We start from the raw sequence: 20538 nt of genomic DNA, 5'->3' as shown, positions 1-20538 counted from the left end.
TTCTGCAACAAAGCTCCAAGGTCGTTATGCTCCTAAGTTCATAAAACAGGTACTTCACAAGCGGGGAGTATGAACAGGCTGTCGTACACACACCATGGCTTTAATGTCCTAATTACTGCTTCTGAGGAAACCCATGATCAAGTCCATAATTTTTTATACACAGTGCAAATTAATATCTTGAATCCACATAATCTTCACCTCGTTTCATACCCGCCCCCCTGTATTCTCCAATTCCTTCACGCTATCTCGCTTTTCCTTCATAACAACCTGCAATGATACCGGGAACTATAATTAAGCTTTCTGCACATGAGGAAAGAGATGTGTGCATTTTCTCAAAGACACCAGCAGGAGCATCTGTTGGTAATACACATTTCTGATGACAGATAAACAAGCACAATGTTTGCTCCTCACTGGGCTATTACACCATAGCTAGAGTACATAATTCTAAAGTATGACACTCCCCTGTTAATTGAGTTATAGAATTACAGAGCAAATCTGCACAAGACGGTAAATTCAAGGTAAATTCAAACCCTGATGTAACAATATATCTTACTACATGTCTACACCTCTAAGTATGAGTTTTTCATCAGTAGCCTGGAGCTTTTTGTGTTGAACAGTAATACCAAGAGATTATTTTTTTTTGCATATAAAGAGCATGGTGTGATACCTTGGGGTCCAAATCTCAATGATGCTGGCAAGCGCCGAAAAGCTTGATGCAAGCAGTTAGTGGAGGACGACCTGAAAATACATGGAGCATGTGGTACAGCTTGTGCTAAATAGTAAGTGGTCTACAGTGACAGCCTGTTACAGTCTGTGTCACATGGCTATGCTCCTTTATAAGTCACGGGGGTAGAGCAAGAACCTTGAAAATAACAATCGTTGCTATAAAGGCGATAGTCTTGTTGAAACTACTGCGGCGTGTTCGTTTACACCTTACAGAGATAAAACTATTATTCCCACGCTGAGCACTGAATTCAGTTCGACATCAAAGAGCTAAGAGTTGTTTTACGTTTGCCAAACCAGGCTAATCTGAAAGATATTGTGTATCAGACTTCCTCTAATGACAGCATTTGAATCTGTAGCAGATAAAATAATTATGTGGAAAAAGTTCTGAATACAAAATCTTGACACAGAAAATCAACACAGATGTTCCGAAAAACAAACTCCACACGTGTGTCATCACTGGATAAAAGGGACAGACATTGATGTTTGCTGCCTCTTGTGTAAAATTAGTTCACATAGACATAAATCTGATGAAGTGTAGCTGGAATTATCATTCAGTGTCGTTGTCTGGGGTCCCTTCGAGCCCATTACGCACAAACATTTAAAGTTGTTTTGCTTCAAAACACTGTCTGCCTCTTTAATACAATACTTAGCAACATAAGGGGGAAGAAGTTGAGAGAATAAGGTGAATAAGAAATTAACTTGTGCAATGTGTAATAGTAGTCAAGGCAGATATATATAGGTATAGAAAAACATGCACAGTACTGTTGAGTAGGGCATGTCACCAAAACAGCCCCTACGACTGTGCAAGGAGTAAAGCGGAGTAGAGGGGAGTGAAGTGGAGGGGATGTGAGAACCCCTACATCCATACTGGTAAGTCTGACAGCTTATCACCCCCAGACAAGAGCCCTTTGGATAAATGTGGTCAAGCAGGAGAGGAGCCCAGCTTCAGCAGTGATGGGGTGCAGGACAGCGATAAGGATGAAGCTCTACTGGGCAAAATGGGGGAGCGAGGCAAGGGGGCCCCGGGCTGAGAAACTCAGCCAACAGCGATGCTCACTCCAGCTCTCGCTGGCTAAACCTCTTAAAAAATTTACACATAGGCATTCACCATACTCAGCAAATATAGGTTACTGCAAGTGTGTGTTTGTGTGTCTTAAGTGTAACTGTGCATGTGTGCGAGAGAAGACAGAGCACATTTGCACTTACATCTTACAACTGCACCTAAAAATGGAGAGTAAGTGAGTGTAGCAGAGAAAAAAAAGGGGGGGGGGGTACAAAGAAGACACACAGAGAGAAAGAGAGAAAATGTCTTCTTGATGTTTTTCTGACGCCAGCCTCTTGAAAACACACCATGAAATTTGCTTTTTCACAGGAAGTGACAGAGCGAGGACCATGAATTGATCCCCTGATGGAGATCTGGCTCTTTGTGTAGTCGTTTTCTCCTCTGCGCATCTGCCAGCCCAGATACTGGATAATCTACTCGCTCCCGGCATTCCTAATCCAACCATCCATCCCCATTCACTCCGCCCATGTGTGTCCCAGCACAGGACAGGGGTGTAGTTTGGAAGTCTATAATGGAATAGATTTGGTTGTTTGTCTCTCTTGAAATGACTGTTGTGCGGCAGTGAAATGATTATTTCTGCTGCAAAGCTAATCTCTGGGCAATGATTAACGTTCTAATTACAATTTACCAGAATCTGAGCCCAACAACTTTCAACAAAATAATCAGTGGTGGAACCTTTTGTTTGTTTGCAGCTGAATGCTGCCTTTTTTCTGTTTTAAGTCAACAAAATTGGCAAAGCACACATATCAAAGCAAGGACAGCCTTGCCAGTCTGTTTGTTTGTGTTTATATGCTAATTTTCATTTTAAAAAATCTAAAGATTATGGTCAAAAAAGCAACATACTTGAATAGAGCACCACTCCCAGGCTCCTGGCAACTAAATGTTAAAGATCATAAGCAGATTACCCGTCTGTCAGCCAATTCAAATAAGTAAACAAGCCAGACTGGAAAAGAGCAGCGCTTGTAAACAACAACAACTAGCAAATATAATTGTAATGGAGACCTACATACGTGTCTGGCAGATGAATTATTACTGTGAAAACTAGAAATTATAACAGTTTGTAAAGTAGTAAATATTAAGCAATATACAGCAGTTTGATTTTAATGGTGATTGGCTGGTCATGCCAATTCTTATTTACAAAATGACAAACTATACATGATCAGCTGGACCTTTTAAATCAGCCAGAATTACACAATCACTGTATTTAAAAAAAAAGCAAACACAGGCCTTTGCGCTTCCTTCAAATGCATTGTGGATGATCTAATTTTGTAAACTAATCAGAAATGTATTGTATTCTGCACATCCATAACTACGCTAACGTACTAAACAGCTCTTCAATCAAACAGCGGGAACAGGCATCCATATGTAAATTTTATACGTTACCATTGAGGAACAGGCTGGGCTTGTTATAATGTACATCAAAACAGCAATTGAAGTCAAAAGTGTGGCGCAAGCTGAAGGTGCAATTACATCAGGAATAAATTCCTTTACAATCAATCCTTTATACCACATAAACTTGTGCACAGAATGTGTCTGTGAATGGTCCCGCAAGTCAAAGAACAGAGAGGTAATAAGAATCAGAATGAGTTAGTGATGGCTGTCATAAAATATGGCAGGGGCTTCTATTTACAACCTGTAATAAAACTGCCTCTGTCTGGATTTATGGAGATGCTTGCCCCACAGAGCTAAACCCTTTTTGCCAAGGGCATGTTAATAACCTCCATAGTGCATTCTGAATATATTGGCAGATGGACATTTTGTCTAATAGAGCATTGCAAACTGGAAAGCAGGTGCTAAAAAAAGCAACAGTGTGATGCTTATATGGTATTCTGGTGGCAGCATGGCTCCAGCCTCAGGCTTTCCTCCATCTCTGAGACCCACCCAAACTGCTACAGTGTGCTGAGCTTTTCTTTTGTCTCTGTGCTCATCAATCTCTTGTCCCCCCTCACATCAAACAGCTTTCTTCCACAGCTGGAAAAGGCAAATATATAAATATATATCTACTGTAAACAGTATATCAATGAGATCACACTCTTCAATTATGCACAAAGATGCTACATAAAATATGGCATTAATATTAATACCAGATGGACAAACATTACAAAGCTGGTGTAAGTTTGTAGGTCAGGACAGGATAAAATGTTAATGTTGGTTTAAACTTAAGGTCCACTCCCTAACTTGTGTTAAGTGTGATCAGTGTTTTCAGGTTCTAACTGTTTGCTTTCAGATTATTCTGAACACATTTGATTTTTTTTTATGTGTCTTTATCGAGACCCATGACATCACATTAATCATCATTATTAATCATTAAAAAGCTAATTAAAAAATGTTCTCTTTTGAAACTATAGCGAAGATTAAACTGATTATACTTTTTAAACTGTACTTCAGAATATATTAATCTAAGAGAGAGCAAAGGAAGATACTTTAATTAATACTGATATGTGAGTATTAATTTCACAGAATTACAAAAATAGTGTTATTAACTACTTCACTTATGTTTGAAGTGCAGATATCAACTAATAAACTTTATTGTTGTTATCTATATTTTATAATATACACATCAGAAATGTGATGCCTGCAACATGTTTTAAAATAGTTGGGACAGGGCCATGTTTACCACAGAGTTACATCACCTTTTCTTCCAACAACACTCAGCAGCGTTTGGAATCTGAGGACACTAATTGGTGAAGTCTTGAAATTCTTTCCCATTCTTGCTTGATAAACGACTTCAGTTGCTCAACAGTTCAGGCTCTTTATTGTCATATTTTGTGCTTCATAATATGTCACACAGTTTCAATGGGAGACAGGTCTGGACTGCAGGAAGGCATACTTTTACGACGAGCATGACGTCGTGTATTGCTGTAATAAGCAGGGACGTCAATGAAAAAGACTTTTGAAACATGTTGCAAACATTAAATTCAAGTGAATATTAACAAAAAACAATAACGTTTATCAGTATAAACATGAATTATTTTCTTTGTACTGTGTTGAACTGAATATAGGTCAAAAAGTATTTCCAAATAATTGCTTTCTTTTGTCTTACTTGTCTTACACTAGTAGAAAATCTTCACGTCTCTATATAAGCAGCTCAGGAAATAAAAAAAAAAAGTTTTTATCTTTAATCACACCACAGATGCATAGAAAGCTGTGACAGGGAGAAAGTCTGGAAACAGGTACCATAATGCTAAGTAATGGGGTAACAAGATTAGTGAGATTATACCATGATTGTAAAGGTGCACAATATCATCATGGCGTTTTAGCAGCTTTGGCTTTAGTGATCATGAAAATACAGGACAGCATTAGCAACAAGTATACATTAGAGTCAGCTGTGTGAGGGATATAATCCTAACTACAGGAAAGAATTCCAAGAAAAAGACGAGTGGAGTGACATCATAGGTCAGGGGAACTGTGGCAACCACAGCAAATATGTGATGCAGCCATTAACAGAAATAATTTGCGCCCTGCTGTAAACCATTACAGCATGAACAATGTTTGTTTACAATCACAATACACAAGATGTGCTACGATGGAAGTGCATTATGAAACTGTAATGAGAAAAATCAATTTATTGCTACTCTGTTCTCCATTAGTGGGGTGGGGGTGAACAGTACACACACAGATGTGGACGGCGTTCCTCTCCTTATTTTGGTTGAAGAGTTTCACCTGATCACTGGTGTCACCGGTGAAGGTCACCTGCTCTTCAGACCAACAGCACTGTACGCTCTATATCACACACTCAATTAAATAACAGGTTTCAACAGTCCCTGCTTTCTCTGCGTCCCTCTCATATCTCCAAATCTCAATTACACACTCAGTTGGGGTCTGCAGAATACATTTTCTGTTTTTTGACAAAGGACTTGAACAGAATGTAGCAATGCTACTTTTTCATAACAAGGTCCCGCAAGGTGCTGGTATGATGATGCAATTAAAATGAAGTGACATTTCACAGTTGTCATCATAAAGCTATCAGATATTACAGCTATAACAGTTGGCTACATTGAACTCTGATTACTATGACATTGCAGAATGAATTTGCAACCTATTAACCATACTTTTTGAAAATGGGGGAACCAGAAATGCTAAATATAATTTCAGAGGCACTTCAACTTAAGCGCTGACATGCTGGTTTTGGTTGGTTTCAGCATTACTCAAATTGACATTTCACTCAAGTAACATGCATGTTCTGAATTGTATCATGTACCCATTCTACTGATCATAAACTGGTGTATCAAGTAGAAAAGAACCAAATTGGCCAATGTTATGGAAAGGTAAGAAATGGGCTGCACCTATCTGTAGTCGATGTGCCACTAGACATAAATCATTACCTCAGTTTAGCTTCAGGCTGTTGCACAGTCTCATTCATTTGAATACTGTACATTTGCAAACTACTAGACTGTTGGACAATCGATCATCAGCTGTATACAGTCTGGAGGCTTGTTTGTTCTGAGAATATAAAGCAACTTCACTGGGGTTATTTATTATCAAACACAAAATAACTGAGGCACAAATGCCAAAAGGTGGTCTGGGATCAGGAAGAGAATCTCTCATTATAAAAACACCCCCCCAAAGCATTGTGGGAGTGCTATTTAGTCAGATGGATGGAGTGAGACAGTGAGTCTCTCAGACTAACTTTCTGGAGGTGTTTATAAAATGAGATCCCTGGCTACAGGCAGAGGAGTAGGAGCAAGGCAGTCGGTAGATTGAAAGCTATACACATCCATTACCCCATATCATCAGCAACAATCACATCATCTCCCAGACACTTCCAGGTAGACTGGAGCCCCCTCAGGCTTTATTGGAGCTGCTAGCCCAGCATCCATACAGTCACCCAAGCCTACAGCTCACCCTTCCATTTCAGCAACACTTTTGATCACTGCAAATTGAATGAGTATAATAAGCCAGTCAATATGAAATCTACCCCGTTATATCGAGTTCAAAATATGACTATGCAGAAATAACAGCAGGAGAGAAATGCACTCAGACTGAAGTCAGGTGTTTCCATAATGATATTCTTTTTCCCCCCGCACACTTTTGCTCTCTTCCAGAAAACAGGATCACTTTTCATATGGGGAATAAAATGAAGCCTACTGCTCTTCACTTATTCACACATATGGGGGGTATATTGAAATGTGCCTCGTTTTAACACATTGGTGAGAGAGAAAATGTTTATGTCAGACAGATAAATACCACTAACCAGATATTGCACATCCATATTTTGCAGGAGACTGTTGCAAGGTAGCTCCTGTCCTTATTGATACTACTAACAATACTAGAGCCAATAAACTGCCAACGATGTATTTGCAACCAAGTTTGTATTGCCTTGTATCTAAATCTACAACATAAGGTCAACGGAAACGTTGTTCATTAGCTGTGGCATTTTATAACTTTTGCACTGGCTGATATAAATAAACAGCAGACTGTCACAAAAACTTCCTAATCTTTGCTGAAACTGAAATAATCTCTTGCTGCTGGAAAGGATGACAGCATGCACTTAAAACTATAAACGTATACTATTGAGCTATGGTGAAGAATGTGACCATTACTATAGTGGAGGCACACACTGTTTATAATGCCCTTGTGTTGGTTCCTGTATAGCAGTGGCAAACAAATTCCTCACACATAATTCCTATTCAGATCCCTTCAACAGGATCAGAGAGGTCAAACTACTGACCTATAGAAACATTCTGGACAGAATTCAAGGCTTAGCTCTACAATACCCTCAACCTGGGACAGGCATTGAGAGAGATGGTGAGAGATAGAGAGAAATATACCCCTTGATGTGCTGGGGTGCAGCCATTGCTCTCGGGAGTAGTGTTGGGCATTAAATCTGCCTGGCGATGAGAAAGAGTGGCAGCCACTCAGCTAGGGGGCCTCAAAACACATTTTAAATTTTGTCGAGATGACATGTCTCGTCCACCTCTCAGGCTGTGCTGACAGGGTTGACAGTTAGCTAGCTTTTATGAGTCCAACTTGAAGGTTGCAGAAAGTTCATTGGAACTCACCGTAAAATGTGGAACTGTATTTTTACATTTATGTTTCTTGCCGGACTTTGATTTCAAAAATTAAAATTAAAAATTAAAAAGTTATATGTATATACACAAAAACTTGATTCCAAACAAAGAGCTATGACTATAAATTCCATCCACATTGAGAAACTGCCAGACACAACGCTGACCACAGTACATTTATCACATGGACTGCAGTGATGATGCGAGGCTGAATATGAATGTTTTGGAGATGAATTGCTTGTCACCTGGTCATAGCTGGCTGCAAGCCGATGCTCATCATGAGTCCGTGTTGTGTGTTTGTCCCTGGCTGAACCTCAACTTACTGTACAGAGATGTCACCACACTGAAGACAACCTATTGTTTGCCTTTCTCCTACAACATAATATAAATGCACTATGCTACAGGGAGTGGAAGCGGGAAAGAGTGAAACAGAGAGGGGGGTCTGATAAAAACACACATCTAAATCCAAGGACCAGTATCACACTGCAATGTATTGATTGGTGATTATTGATTCTGTGAATCAATTTTGTATTAAGAATTTATGTTCTCATGTGGTATCAAGCCCCACGGGCACAGAAATCTCTCTATTAACTGCAATGATTGCACTAACAGGGGAAGGTGGCTGGGTAGTCAGCTTGGAAATGGACAGGTGTTCGGGACCCCAGCCTTGTCCAAAGTTGAGAGGTCAGAGCAGTTAGAAAGATTAATGAAATCTGTTGGGAATGAGTACACTCTAACAGAGTGGAAAGATCATTACAGTGAAAAAGAAAGAGTCTAACCATGCCAGCAAATCGCCATTTACTGATTAGTGCTGAATTAGTTTCCTGGTGCGATATACAATGAGCCACGGAAAAAAAAAAAACTCCACTTAATAGTCCGCATCATTCAAAATGCCGTATTCAGCCTTGATAATAACAGTAGCATGTACATTATCGGAAATGCAAAAACAGGAGGTCAAATGAATAGAAAATAACCAGAAGAGCCTTGAAATTACTTTTTTATCATCCTCAAAAGAAAAAAAAGCTCTAACAATAGGTCAATGTACAGTAAGGAGCGTGTTTCTAGCCACACATACAAATGTTTGAGCATGCAGGAAACACAATACACGTTTCTGCCATCTATTTCCTGCTATTTTACTGATTCATGCTTCAAATCACTTCATGTCATCTTCTTAATAAAGCCTTTCATACTCTGAACCAGATTATCACCCCTTTCTTTACATTTCAAAATGCTGTCTTAATCATAAAATGAGGGAATGAACAAGCTTTTCCTTCCATGTGTCCACTGAAATAACTTTCCTTGAAGGTTAGCCAAATTATTAATGGAAATACTGGTGCATTGATGGACAGAGGCATAACATTTAACAATAGTACTTCCTTTGATTAACGAGACAACCAGATGTGATTAAGACGCTTCTGATTGTGCTGTCAGTCTTCCAAATGGACAGCACCTCAGTGCTCACCTCTATGCCATTTTAGTCCAAATGGCTGGGTGTGGAGATGTGTCTCCACATTTCCAGCACTCACTCATTTAAAAGACCCCTTCGCTCATCACTAAATCTTCCTTGGCCCATCTGGAGATAGGGTTTTATACAGGACAGAAGTCCACTCAGGCTAGCCATCACCTTTACGGTCTCCCCTGATACAGCATGCCATTAGCATTAAAGCCAGGCTACAAGCCCAGAAATCGAAGATGAGCTTGAGATACAGTGATGGGAGAGGTGGGACAGTCTGTATTTGATAGACAAAATAAGGAGAATAATCATATATTTTCTGATCATTTCTGAGGCATCAGTCTTTAGACTTCTATTCCCAGTAAGATCTGAACCAAAAACCAATAATAAAACTTTCATTGCTTTCAAATCCTTGCCACACAGATGGATTAAATAAACAGACACAGATATGACCTATAAAAATGTGTGACAGAAATCTTATCAGTTAATTTTATGACTATCAAATCTTCCTTCTGTTGTGCTTCAATTCATTTTTATAATGCAGATGTGTGGTTAGAGTAAATACTGGCTGATCGATTGCACCTTAAATCCATACAGGTGTAAACTGTGGTGTAAATCTTTTAGTATTGGATTTGTTTTTCCCAAAGAAATTCACATGCTCCTCATAGCAAAGTGCAGCACATACAATACTGACAACTGTATGTGTTGAGATGCACTACATTAACTAAATCTTGTGCATAGGACATGTGCCAGAGTATTCTTGTATGTTTTGCATTGACATATTGTACATGTACTATAAAGTTGAAGTGTGTAAGAGACAAGCAGCTTTTTGTCTCGTTTTGTTTTTGTATCTGTGTGTGTGTGTCTCTGTGTGTGTGTATGTGTGTGTGACTTATTACACAGCGTTGGCAGCATTCATTATTCTCATGCTGCTGTTATTTGAACTTTAATACCCGAAGCAGATTTTGTTGATAAATGACATTTCCTTCTGTTATTTGTTCATATAAAAAAACTCTGTAGAAGAGCAATTAATCAAATTAAGATGAAAAAGCAACGCTGATTAATTATTCTGACATTATGTTAGGTAAGAAAATCAAATGAAAAACAGTGAGACAAACGAGACAAAATGTGTCCCACTGATCAGATGAAACCATACCAAATGCAACATGATAAACATCATGTATATACAGGCACACCTTACGATTCATGTGGCAAATGTTTATTAGGCTAATTAAGAAATGATTATAAAACTAGGAGGCAGAAGACACCAAAACAAACTCGAGGAAATACATCCCTGAGATACTACGAGTTCCAAGACTCAAGTAGATTTAGCTGCTTCCAGTAGGTAACACTGGAGCAACATGTCATCCATCCTATATGAGTCAGATATGACATTTTTAGTCAGCACTACTTGACTTTAGTGGTCTGTCCTTTTTGTAGGTAAGTAGTGTACAGAGTCTTGTCTTGTCAGAGCTTGATGACTGTGTGGTAAACAATCCCCTCATCTCATTTCAAAACTGAGATGAGAGGATGAAACAGGATGTGTGATAAGACAGCTGACATATTATAATATAAAACTTTAGTGAGATGAAAGGAGTGTCCTGGAATAATACGGAAGAAGAATACAAATAGGATAGATAAATACTGTAGGAGAAGCTGAACTATTAGAACGACAAGTGCCCTAGCTAAGCAGCTACATGATTAACCCTGTACTGGTGATGGAAGTCAGTGAGTTAGTGAGAAGGTGAAGGAGAGGAGAAAGACTGACAGCTGAGGAGTAGAGGAGAGGGACGGGGGAAGTGTCAGTGTTGCTTTAGAAGGCAAACAGAAACACAGGCTGACAGGTGAACCCGTGAGGATTGACCGGCCTACATCCAGCTGTCAGTGAGAGCTCATCTGGCACCAGCAGAGCTTATGTGTCAAACAGGAGAAAGGACAGGAGGATCCCTGCATATGGCCACACATGTACAGCTGTGGCCCGGCCCCACACTAAGCAGCTTTAATGAGCAACATGTAACAACAACAGAGGACACAAGGACACAAGAGTGATTATCATCTCACACATGGTGGTGTTCAAGTGGTTGCTATGCCTGCACAGTCAATGTTTTTGGAGAAACGTATGGCTTGAAAATCGGCATAGAAATAAAATTAAACAGATCTGAAACATCAAAGGCTGTTAGAAATTTGGAAGGTTTGTGATAAAAATAAAGTCAAAAAGGAAGGTAGAATGATTGTTAAAATGTTGAATACAATTGTCCTGACATGTTTGCAGGCTTAACAAAAGGGATCCAAGGGTCTTTGGAAGACCTCACATTTGCATTACTCGACAGCCTTTTATGTTCTGTTACAATAGTATATGGTATTTCTTGAATACGAGTGCTATGCAGAAATCTTAGAAAAAGCTGACTTTGTTCATGAAGCTGTTTAGCCCTGCACCCGACAGCTCCTGGCTGAGTGAGCACCTTAGTCTTGCTGACTCTCAAATTAGGTTTTATATGCACTGGTGCTCACACAGAATACCATTTCACTCCACACTTCATTCTGTGCTGATCATAATATGCAGGTTTTGCAAGATATGAAATGAGAGGGCAGAAATCTTGGAGAACATAGGATTTTTACTTAGAACTGATTCTGGATTCAAAAATTTTAAAAAGCAGTTATATTTTTTTGTCTGACTTCAGTGCCCTGGTAGTTAAGCTAACTAGTGTGGATGAAGGTCACTGGCTGAGCAAATAAAGCAGAGAAAAATGTGTGGGAGTGTGCAGCTTTTTATTTGAAATATTAACTACAACAATCTATAAACATGTTACAAGTTTTTGTGTTTATATAAAATTATGAAATTATGTGAATTACAAAAACTATGCTACAGGAAAATAAAATAAAAAATAAAAAACAATGACTGTTCAATTTGGCTGTAATGTTCTGTAATGCAGAAGTACTGTGCTATGTTTAGCTGAAAATGAAATTACTGCCTTTTGAGAGTAATTTACTGACCCCCACTACTGACTGGAATGTCTCCAAGCTGTTGTAGACACAGACTGCCCTAGATTGCTCTGCTATGCATCACAGTTGGCAGTATATATGTTGTATGCAGCAATGTTAGTATCAGGGGTGCTCAAATAGTTTTGATAACTTGGCCAGTAGGGGAAGGACTGCCTCCTGGGACCTCTACAAGCTGAGGAGGTTGTCCAAGAGTAGCAGTTGGAAGGTTTTCATAAACTTCTTTAGCTACACTACTGCTATGTTGCTGCCATATTCAGCTTTTGCTCTGACTCTGGATGTTTTACTCTGCTAAATCCCTCAATCCAAATACTTTTCTTTAGGGGCCATGTGCTTTATCTCAACCTGAACTCAGGTGATTTGATGTTTCAGCACTGTCCTCAGCCATCTCCTGTAGCAGTGGAAAAGAACTCATCTTTTTCTTTCCAGGTGAATTTTTAATGTCTTTTTTATTGCTGCGTTATCTTTCCCCAAGATAATATCTGACATTAACACACACGTTTGAAGTGAGTTGACATAATGTTCTGCAACATATTTGGTTTCTGTACAATCACTTGTATCTATCTACAGTTATGATATACTAGTATATATCCACAAATTGTACACTTTTGTTGTCAAAGTATACAATTACACCAAGTGTTGCAGCATCACCAGTATAGAAACATGTTAAACCTTGGAAGAAGAAAGTCACTGCCTTAAACCTTGAGTTAAAGAAAGATGCTGTGTGGAGGATAGTCATTCCATGCACTGTGGTGTTATCTCTAAGCCAACTCTACATACATCGGCTGTTTAATTTCCCAAACAACTGGTTTGTCAGCACCGCCAAAGCCTTTTTCTGTGTCATGAAGCAATCATTGACAACATAAGTGTCCTTTTCTTGGACATGATGGCGGCCGCTGCTTTAACCAAAGAGCCTTCCCCATCATCTCCTTGGGAGATGTCTATTTTGGTTAGTTTGTAAATGTCAACTGCACTTTTTCTCACCTGAGACAAGAGGAGAGCAGCACAAATGGCAGGTTGTTGTTTGAGGAATCTGTCTGCCATGTGGAAACCGCTATTCCCTCTGATAGCCACATCACTCTCCAACTTGTGAGGTGGCAACTGCAGTACCCTTTGTTTTTCCTCCAGGGCATGATTAGCTGCAGTGATTCGCCCTAATCCTTCCAAGCAGCCATGACACAGAAGGCGGCTGCAGAAGTCACTCAGCAGCTAGGTTTAGGATACGTTCAAAACACTGAATATGTTTGACGCTGCCCAGCTGCGCAACCTCGAGCATGTTAGCAGCCTCATCAGTGACAATTACCAGACCTGTGGTTGTAAGGTGCCATGCATCTGCATGACACACGAGCTGCCAGTCATCTGTGAACAAGTGAAGTTGGCAAGAGTTGTTCATGATGTCCATGTATCATAGGTGACTGCTTCTCTGGTGTCTCTCCACAAGACTTTCCTGATTTGAACTCATCTTTCCATAGCTGTGTCCCTGTTTGCTCATTTAAAAGCCAGGGAGAAAAAAAGCCTGGTATGGTATAACCAGGCTCAATTGTCCAAATCTGTATAGAAGCTTTGTAAAAATTCAAAATACTTGCTTGTTAATGATTCACATTAAATAGAATTTTCTTCCCAGATCAGCCAATAAAAGCTACACAAAAGGTAGTGTGTTCATATGGTTCATCTTTCAGGAGGATTTTTCAATCAATGTTATAAAATATCCTGATTTGTCCAGTTTTTAAATCCACTAAATTAGACAAAGAATTGTATTCCCAGCCAGTTACTTAATCTACAGCTGTAAATTATTCTTGATTACATTCTTAAAAAATGTACTATACTACATTATATTGTACATTGCAATATACCAGCAGTTTCCAGTCTATCAGGTACAGCTCCTGCAGTTTAATATTTAATTTAGGTAAATCCTATTTTAATGAAGGTTATGATGTTCAGTTTATGCTGAAAAATTCAAGAAGAGAGGTTCTAATACATTGTTTATGAAGGTTGCAGTTAGTAGTTCTGTTGAATTGTATTATTTTGTAGTAAGAGGTCTTTAAGAGGCCAACAGTGCTCATAATAACAATGAGACCACTTGGCTATATACTCTACAATTTTTATCCTGGAAAACAAAGCTCAAGTTGTGCTATAAATTGAATAGAATGCTAATGTTGGCAGGTTCATAACATTGCTGTGACAAAGGATTAATAGGTTGTTTTCAAACACCAGCTGGGAGTCTTGGCCTCTTGGTCAGTAAGCCATCATTTGAAACAAAGACAGTTGGGGAGTAATTAGGCAATTAATGAGCAATGAAAATGGATGCTTCTGTAAGCATTTATACAATGTTATGGTACCCTAGGGTCAGAGAGAATAATTTTGCAGAAAATGTTTACTTTTTTTCTGTCCATCCATGATAGAGTGACATGTTCTTTTCTGTGCGAGACACCAGAATAAACAATGTAATTAAAGCTGCAGAAATAACAGTGGCTCTGAGCAGATATTTGCACAAATTCAGTTATATCATGCTCCCTAAACCTCATATATCAAAAGGTAATGAGATTATTTCAATATTCAACATTTTGAAATTACCTTTAAATACTATCAAAGATTTTGTTCTGTTTCTTGTGTTCACACTTCTAAAACAATATGGAGATGAAACATAGTTGGGGCAAGTGCAAACCCAAGCATAATCTCTCTAAGAGTACACATCTTTGATGATCATTGGCTCAGCTTTCAGCTTTTTGTATCAGTTACAACCGTGCCATGTCCAAAAGAGAGAGTATGAAGGGTATAGATGGAAAGAGGAGTGGTGGATTACACAGCAGTGGTTTAAGAGGTTTGCATGGACATTTTGGCAGTTTTCTTTTCTGCTGTGAACACCTGTCACGACTGTAATCCATTGTAACTGGCTAAATGTAAACTGACACACAGGGTGTTCTCTCCCTCAGTGAGAAAACTATGAACTTTAAATGTACCTTTCACCCCCAAAAGTGAATCGATGTTGCTTCCTCAAAAGACATAAGTTAACACTTACTAAGTTACTGTAAAAAAATGCTTTGGAATTCAGCTGAAAAAGGGACATCAAGGCCAACCTCAACTCCACACAGATATTGTAGTTTCTTTCTAAAAAATGTATTTGTCATTGACCAGCTTTAACGGCTGCATCAAGCTTTGCAAGGTCTGCAGTTATGCATACAGTATGTGTAACAAAAATGCCAAAAACTAGTTGGTTCCAGCCCATGTCTCAACTAGACAATGCACCCAGTTTTACAGTGAGAGGCAATATTCTTTTGCATATGGCTGAAAGGTTACCAATGTCCAATTGTGCTTTTGAACAACTTTAAATCTTGACTAAATTCTACCTGTTTACAAGTTCAAGTGCAGATTTCCTGTGGCAAATTGGCAGAGAAAATCATGGTCATCATTTTTTTACCTTTTTTAATTTCCATTATCCATCCACTCAAGTTTTATTCCTTTGTAATCATATTTTAATCTTATTTTTGTGCCTAGCAGAATTACAGTTTATTTCCTCCTTGTTTAAAAGGCATCATGTGACTTTCAAAAACACAAAATAAATGGTTAAAGAAATTACTCACAAGCAGATAATTATATCTTATTATAAAATCTTGACAGCCCTACTAAAAGAGGCTGTCTCCGTTCTCACTGAATGACAGGGGTGCACTGTGAAACTGGTTGAGTACTGAACAAAAACTTTGCAGAATAGAAATCAGACTGTAGTCAACATTGATTCCTGTCATCCATGAGCAGAAAATGTTAACACATATCCAAACACTGCTATAATCATTCCCCCCCACTTACTGTACAACAGCAAACGTGTGTCTGGTCACATACTGCAGACAGTAGATGTGAGAGGCTGAATAATCTGGCATTTTATAAATTACATAATGTGATAATTAAATATAGTGGAGCCTGCCTCCTTATAATGTGTCCACGCAGAAAGTTTTTCAGTCATGCGTTTCTGTCTTCTGTCTCACATGTATCTGACAGAACAGATCCTTTTCTATTTTAGGGCTACAGTGATTGTGTATTGGGCTCTGAGACACAAACAAAGCATGAAAGCTAGTGCTGCTGGTCTGCTAACGTGCTGTTCACATCATGCCCCATGTGCAGACATGGTTTTAGGCCTAGATTGTATTTATTTACTGTACTTTAGTCAGATACTGACATATTATAGACATTCAAAATATAACTGCAACAGATTAAACACTTTATCCCACATAATTGTTTAAAAGTTTAATATCATGACAGACCCCACCTCCTTTAATGCAGGTTAACACCTATGCCACAGATCAAATACACAATTTTCTTTCCTGCCAGCTGTGGCTCAGTGGGCCTTAACACCAGGATAACACAATCAGACTCAGCAAATCTGTTTACCCCGGTGAATCCACCATCTGGCAAATAGATGTGTGCCAGCAGGTAGTTCATGCTAACTTGTTAACTTCTGCCTTGCATTAAACCATCAGTTACATAAAAAATGTTTGGGTGCATCAAGTCAGAACATCTCAGGTATATCAGAGATTTGTGTAAACAATTACAGTTGGCAATTGAAGTGCTACAAGAACAGCTGTCTGCTTACTGAGCCACGTAAATAGGCAAAGCACAAACAAAAATTCCTGATCTATTGCAAACATTTACTCCGTTATACATTTGTGGTAATAATAAATTACAACTCCTAAAAGTTTGACTATCAGCAAAACATTACAGCTACAGTAAAATTATGAAATTAGTTTAGAAAGCTGAACTGCAGTTATATGTTGTTGTTGCTAATCATGTTGGTTGTGATGGAGCACCAACATCCATTAAAAACAGATTGAGCCACACCGTTGCACAACATGTCATGTTCTGTCTAATATATATATATTTGAAACTTGTTTGTTTATCTGAAAGATTTATGTCTTCAGCAGGAACAAGCTTTGAGCTGACTGCTAGAGAAAGGTTAGAAAAGTCAAAAAGTACTGAGAGATGGACGAACACATTGTTGGTTCGTTCACTGGATTTGTTGAAAATAAAATGGAAAAATACAAGATAACACCAGCCTTATCCTTTAATTTAATTTCATCAATGGTGTTTGAGGCAACGATGTTTAGAGTGGCACAGATCCCCGTACTGTGGATCAACTTTGGACACCCCTATTTTCTAGTCCTACCTTTAGATTGGGTTATGACCTACGAGATTACAAATACATGCTGCTGATATTGGTGAGTTACTAGACTGCTTCTGCTCTCAATGCTACAAGATTATATAGTATTCTTGGGAGCAATGATGAAAAGGTGTCATAGGGGAAATAAGCTGCAAAAGTGAGCTATGCCTGTAGTCAACTTAACAAGGAGCTGTAGAGAATTTTCCTCCTGCAAATTTATGAGCAGAGCAGGAAAAATCTTGTATTACCTCCCAGAATCTGATCCGCAGCATTTTCCATGTAGTCCATGACAGCAGATTTGTAGTATAAGAAAAGGACATCAGTTTTAACCAGTTTCAGTGTGAAAACAACACACATATCCAGATATGATTGAGAGGAATTTTGATGTAAGAGGATAACAGAAATTAAAATTTAAAAACTAGTTTTTGTAATTTGTTACCTTACCTATTTTAGGAATTATATTTTTGTCCTCACTGCCTTTAGTTGGCCCTCAGTGTATTCAGCAGCTGCACCAGAATTTGCTGACTTGTCCCAATTTCTGTACTATCAGGACAAATACCTTGTCTATCTCTGACACCTAGAAGCCCACTAGCACTAAGGGTCACACAATTTTCAAATTGAATGTTTCTGTCCATCATGAACCACAAATGCAGTCCATTCTTTAGTTACAAGGACAGCATTTTTAGGTTTTCCAATTTCACCAGCCACAGTTAAACTTTACATATTTTCACTAATACTAAATAAGTCTGACACAGATGGATAGTATCTGTGGAGTTTTCAAATATGTAAAACCTATGTAGTGGCAGGTTATAAACATTAACAGAACTTTGGTTACAAACAGCTGCTATTAGGTGGCTCAACTAAGATTGAAAAAAAAAACAATAAAGCAGCTCGACAAATTGGCATCATGATAAATGGATAGTAAATGTTCCAAACAAATCAAGATACAACAGTGGACACAATTTCAATATTCCTGCTTTCACTCCAACAGGCATAGATGGTTGGAGAGGCTCTCAGGGCGTAGAAACTACAGCTCCAGAAATGGCACTATAATCAATAGCTTCCCAGGCCACTTGTTAAAAATGCCATTTCCTTCTCCAAGTCGCTGAGAGGGCCCTTTACCAGGAAAGAGCCACATATCATTCTCTCCAGACAACTGGCGGGATGAAAAATAGGGAACCACTGTCACTGACCGATATTGATTATGAGTGAAAATGTGATTATTTTGTATTAACTCGCCCCTAGGAGCCCTGTTCTGTCAGGTTTGCTGGTGAGAATTAATGCGTTCATATCATGCTTAACAAAAATATGGGTCGTTTCTCATTTTAGCCTCCAGACAAAGAAGTATATGTCAATCACAATAATTTAATAGCTTCCACAAGAGGACATGATGATATGAATTAGATTAAAGCCATTATTTAACACATTTTTTCCTACTTTAAAGATTTTATTGCCCCTGACACCACTTTAATGAAGCTCCAGACTTGGCATTTAAAATATCAATTTCTGATGATTAGAGTTGTCATTGTTAAAAAGAGTAAATGTGGTAGAGGGAGGGCTTTGTTATCCAATTGAAATGTCTTGCTCTATAAGCTGTAGATCAGGATAATGGTGCCCATGTGAAACAATTTGTTAAATGTGTGACAATGACTGAATTAAAGCCCAGCAACAAACAGGAAAACAGAAAAATGAGCATTTAGAAATTCAGGTACAGAAGCTTAAGTACATGTCTACTTTAAAGACTTTTACACAGAGCTAACCCCTGTCTAGTTAGTACTTTTCAATCAAGCTTTGGTGCATTTACTTGTTTCAGTCTGTGTGAAAGCTGTCAGTCAAACTCTGGTCTGGAATAAACCACCTGAAAACAACTGGTGTAGCTTGTATGTGATGTGAGAGCCAAACGGGCTATTAATCTGTTGATTGTGAACTATAAAGGAGACAATCTTATAAATGTTCTGAATAAGGAGCACATATTTATGCAAATAATTTGATAACAATCATACAGAGTGAAAATTGTTAAACAACAGTGTGATGTGCCCGTGTTCGACTCGTGAATTTTGGCACTTCCTCATTAAAAAGTTGAGGCCAAGTTGCAGTCTCAACTAATGCTCATAATTATTTCTCTGTGAGCTCTTTTTGACACCAGCAAGAAAAGCGCTGTATGACCCGCTGGCTGTTACCAAAATTTGATTTTTCCACATGGGTCCGTGAAGCGCTAATGATGCAGGATGCAGTCGCGAAAATGATCCAATCAGTGAGTTATTTTTCACTCCATAAGACTTCATGTTTACAAATCAGACCAGAACTAAAAAAATAAATCACGTATGATTTGTTTTCTTTTTTAGGTAGGTATATTGGAGTGCTCACACCTCCACACATGTAAAACCATGCACATATTTCTTTCTTCTTTTTTTAACCACAGCATACATATATATGTCAGACTGCAATAAAAAGAAGCAAATGAAAAGAAAGGCAGAATATAACTGTGTCAGCATGACAGGAGAATAAAGGCAGCACCAAAGTAATTTTGGATGCAGCGAGAATGGCCCTCTCTCAGACCCTTCTTAGAAGGGTGATGGGGGTTCATAATTACAACATAGCCTACAGACAAATGCACAAACCTGTGCCACTCAGTTCTTATTGAGGGCACATTTCCACAAAAGTCATAAATACTGCCCTATAGGAAAATAGCCTGTGGTGTTTTATTAGTTTGAGTGTTTTTGTCCCTTCTCCTATTGAAAAATTCAATAAATCTGTACCAATTCTCTCACGCCGTCACACTCAAAATGCCTTGTGCGGCTTGTCCTTGCAGGCATTTTGTCCCAATCTCAGACACTGGCTAGTCAAGCGATGGCTACAGCAGTGATATTACACTCTGTGTCACATATCACAGACCTTATCAGGCCTCATAAGCACTTATATTCAAGAAGTAATGCATTAAGCATGGAAAAAAAACAAGAAGTAATATCTTGTGTTTGTTTCAGAGCAGAATCCATATGAAAAATGTAATATATGGCTTTTCTTGAGGACAGAAATATTGTCTATACCAGTCAACAAAAGCAAAAAATAATTAAAATGGAAGCTGATGTTAACATTTTCCATCATTTTCCTCACTATCTCCTTTGCAAAAGAAGTATGT

At 38.5% G+C, this 20538-nt stretch overlaps 1 protein-coding gene across 1 annotated transcript in view; it reads right to left on the bottom strand.

Annotated features, from left to right (window-relative positions):
- robo2 (roundabout, axon guidance receptor, homolog 2 (Drosophila)) overlaps positions 1-20538 on the bottom strand; it is a 292597-nt gene that overhangs the window by 249864 nt on the left and 22195 nt on the right. The window lies entirely within an intron of this gene.

Source organism: Larimichthys crocea, chromosome VII (assembly GCF_000972845.2).
Source record: "Larimichthys crocea isolate SSNF chromosome VII, L_crocea_2.0, whole genome shotgun sequence".
Taxonomy (NCBI): domain Eukaryota; kingdom Metazoa; phylum Chordata; class Actinopteri; family Sciaenidae; genus Larimichthys; species Larimichthys crocea.
Note: the sequence above shows the minus strand (reverse complement) of the source record. Positions and strands in the feature narration are given on the sequence as shown.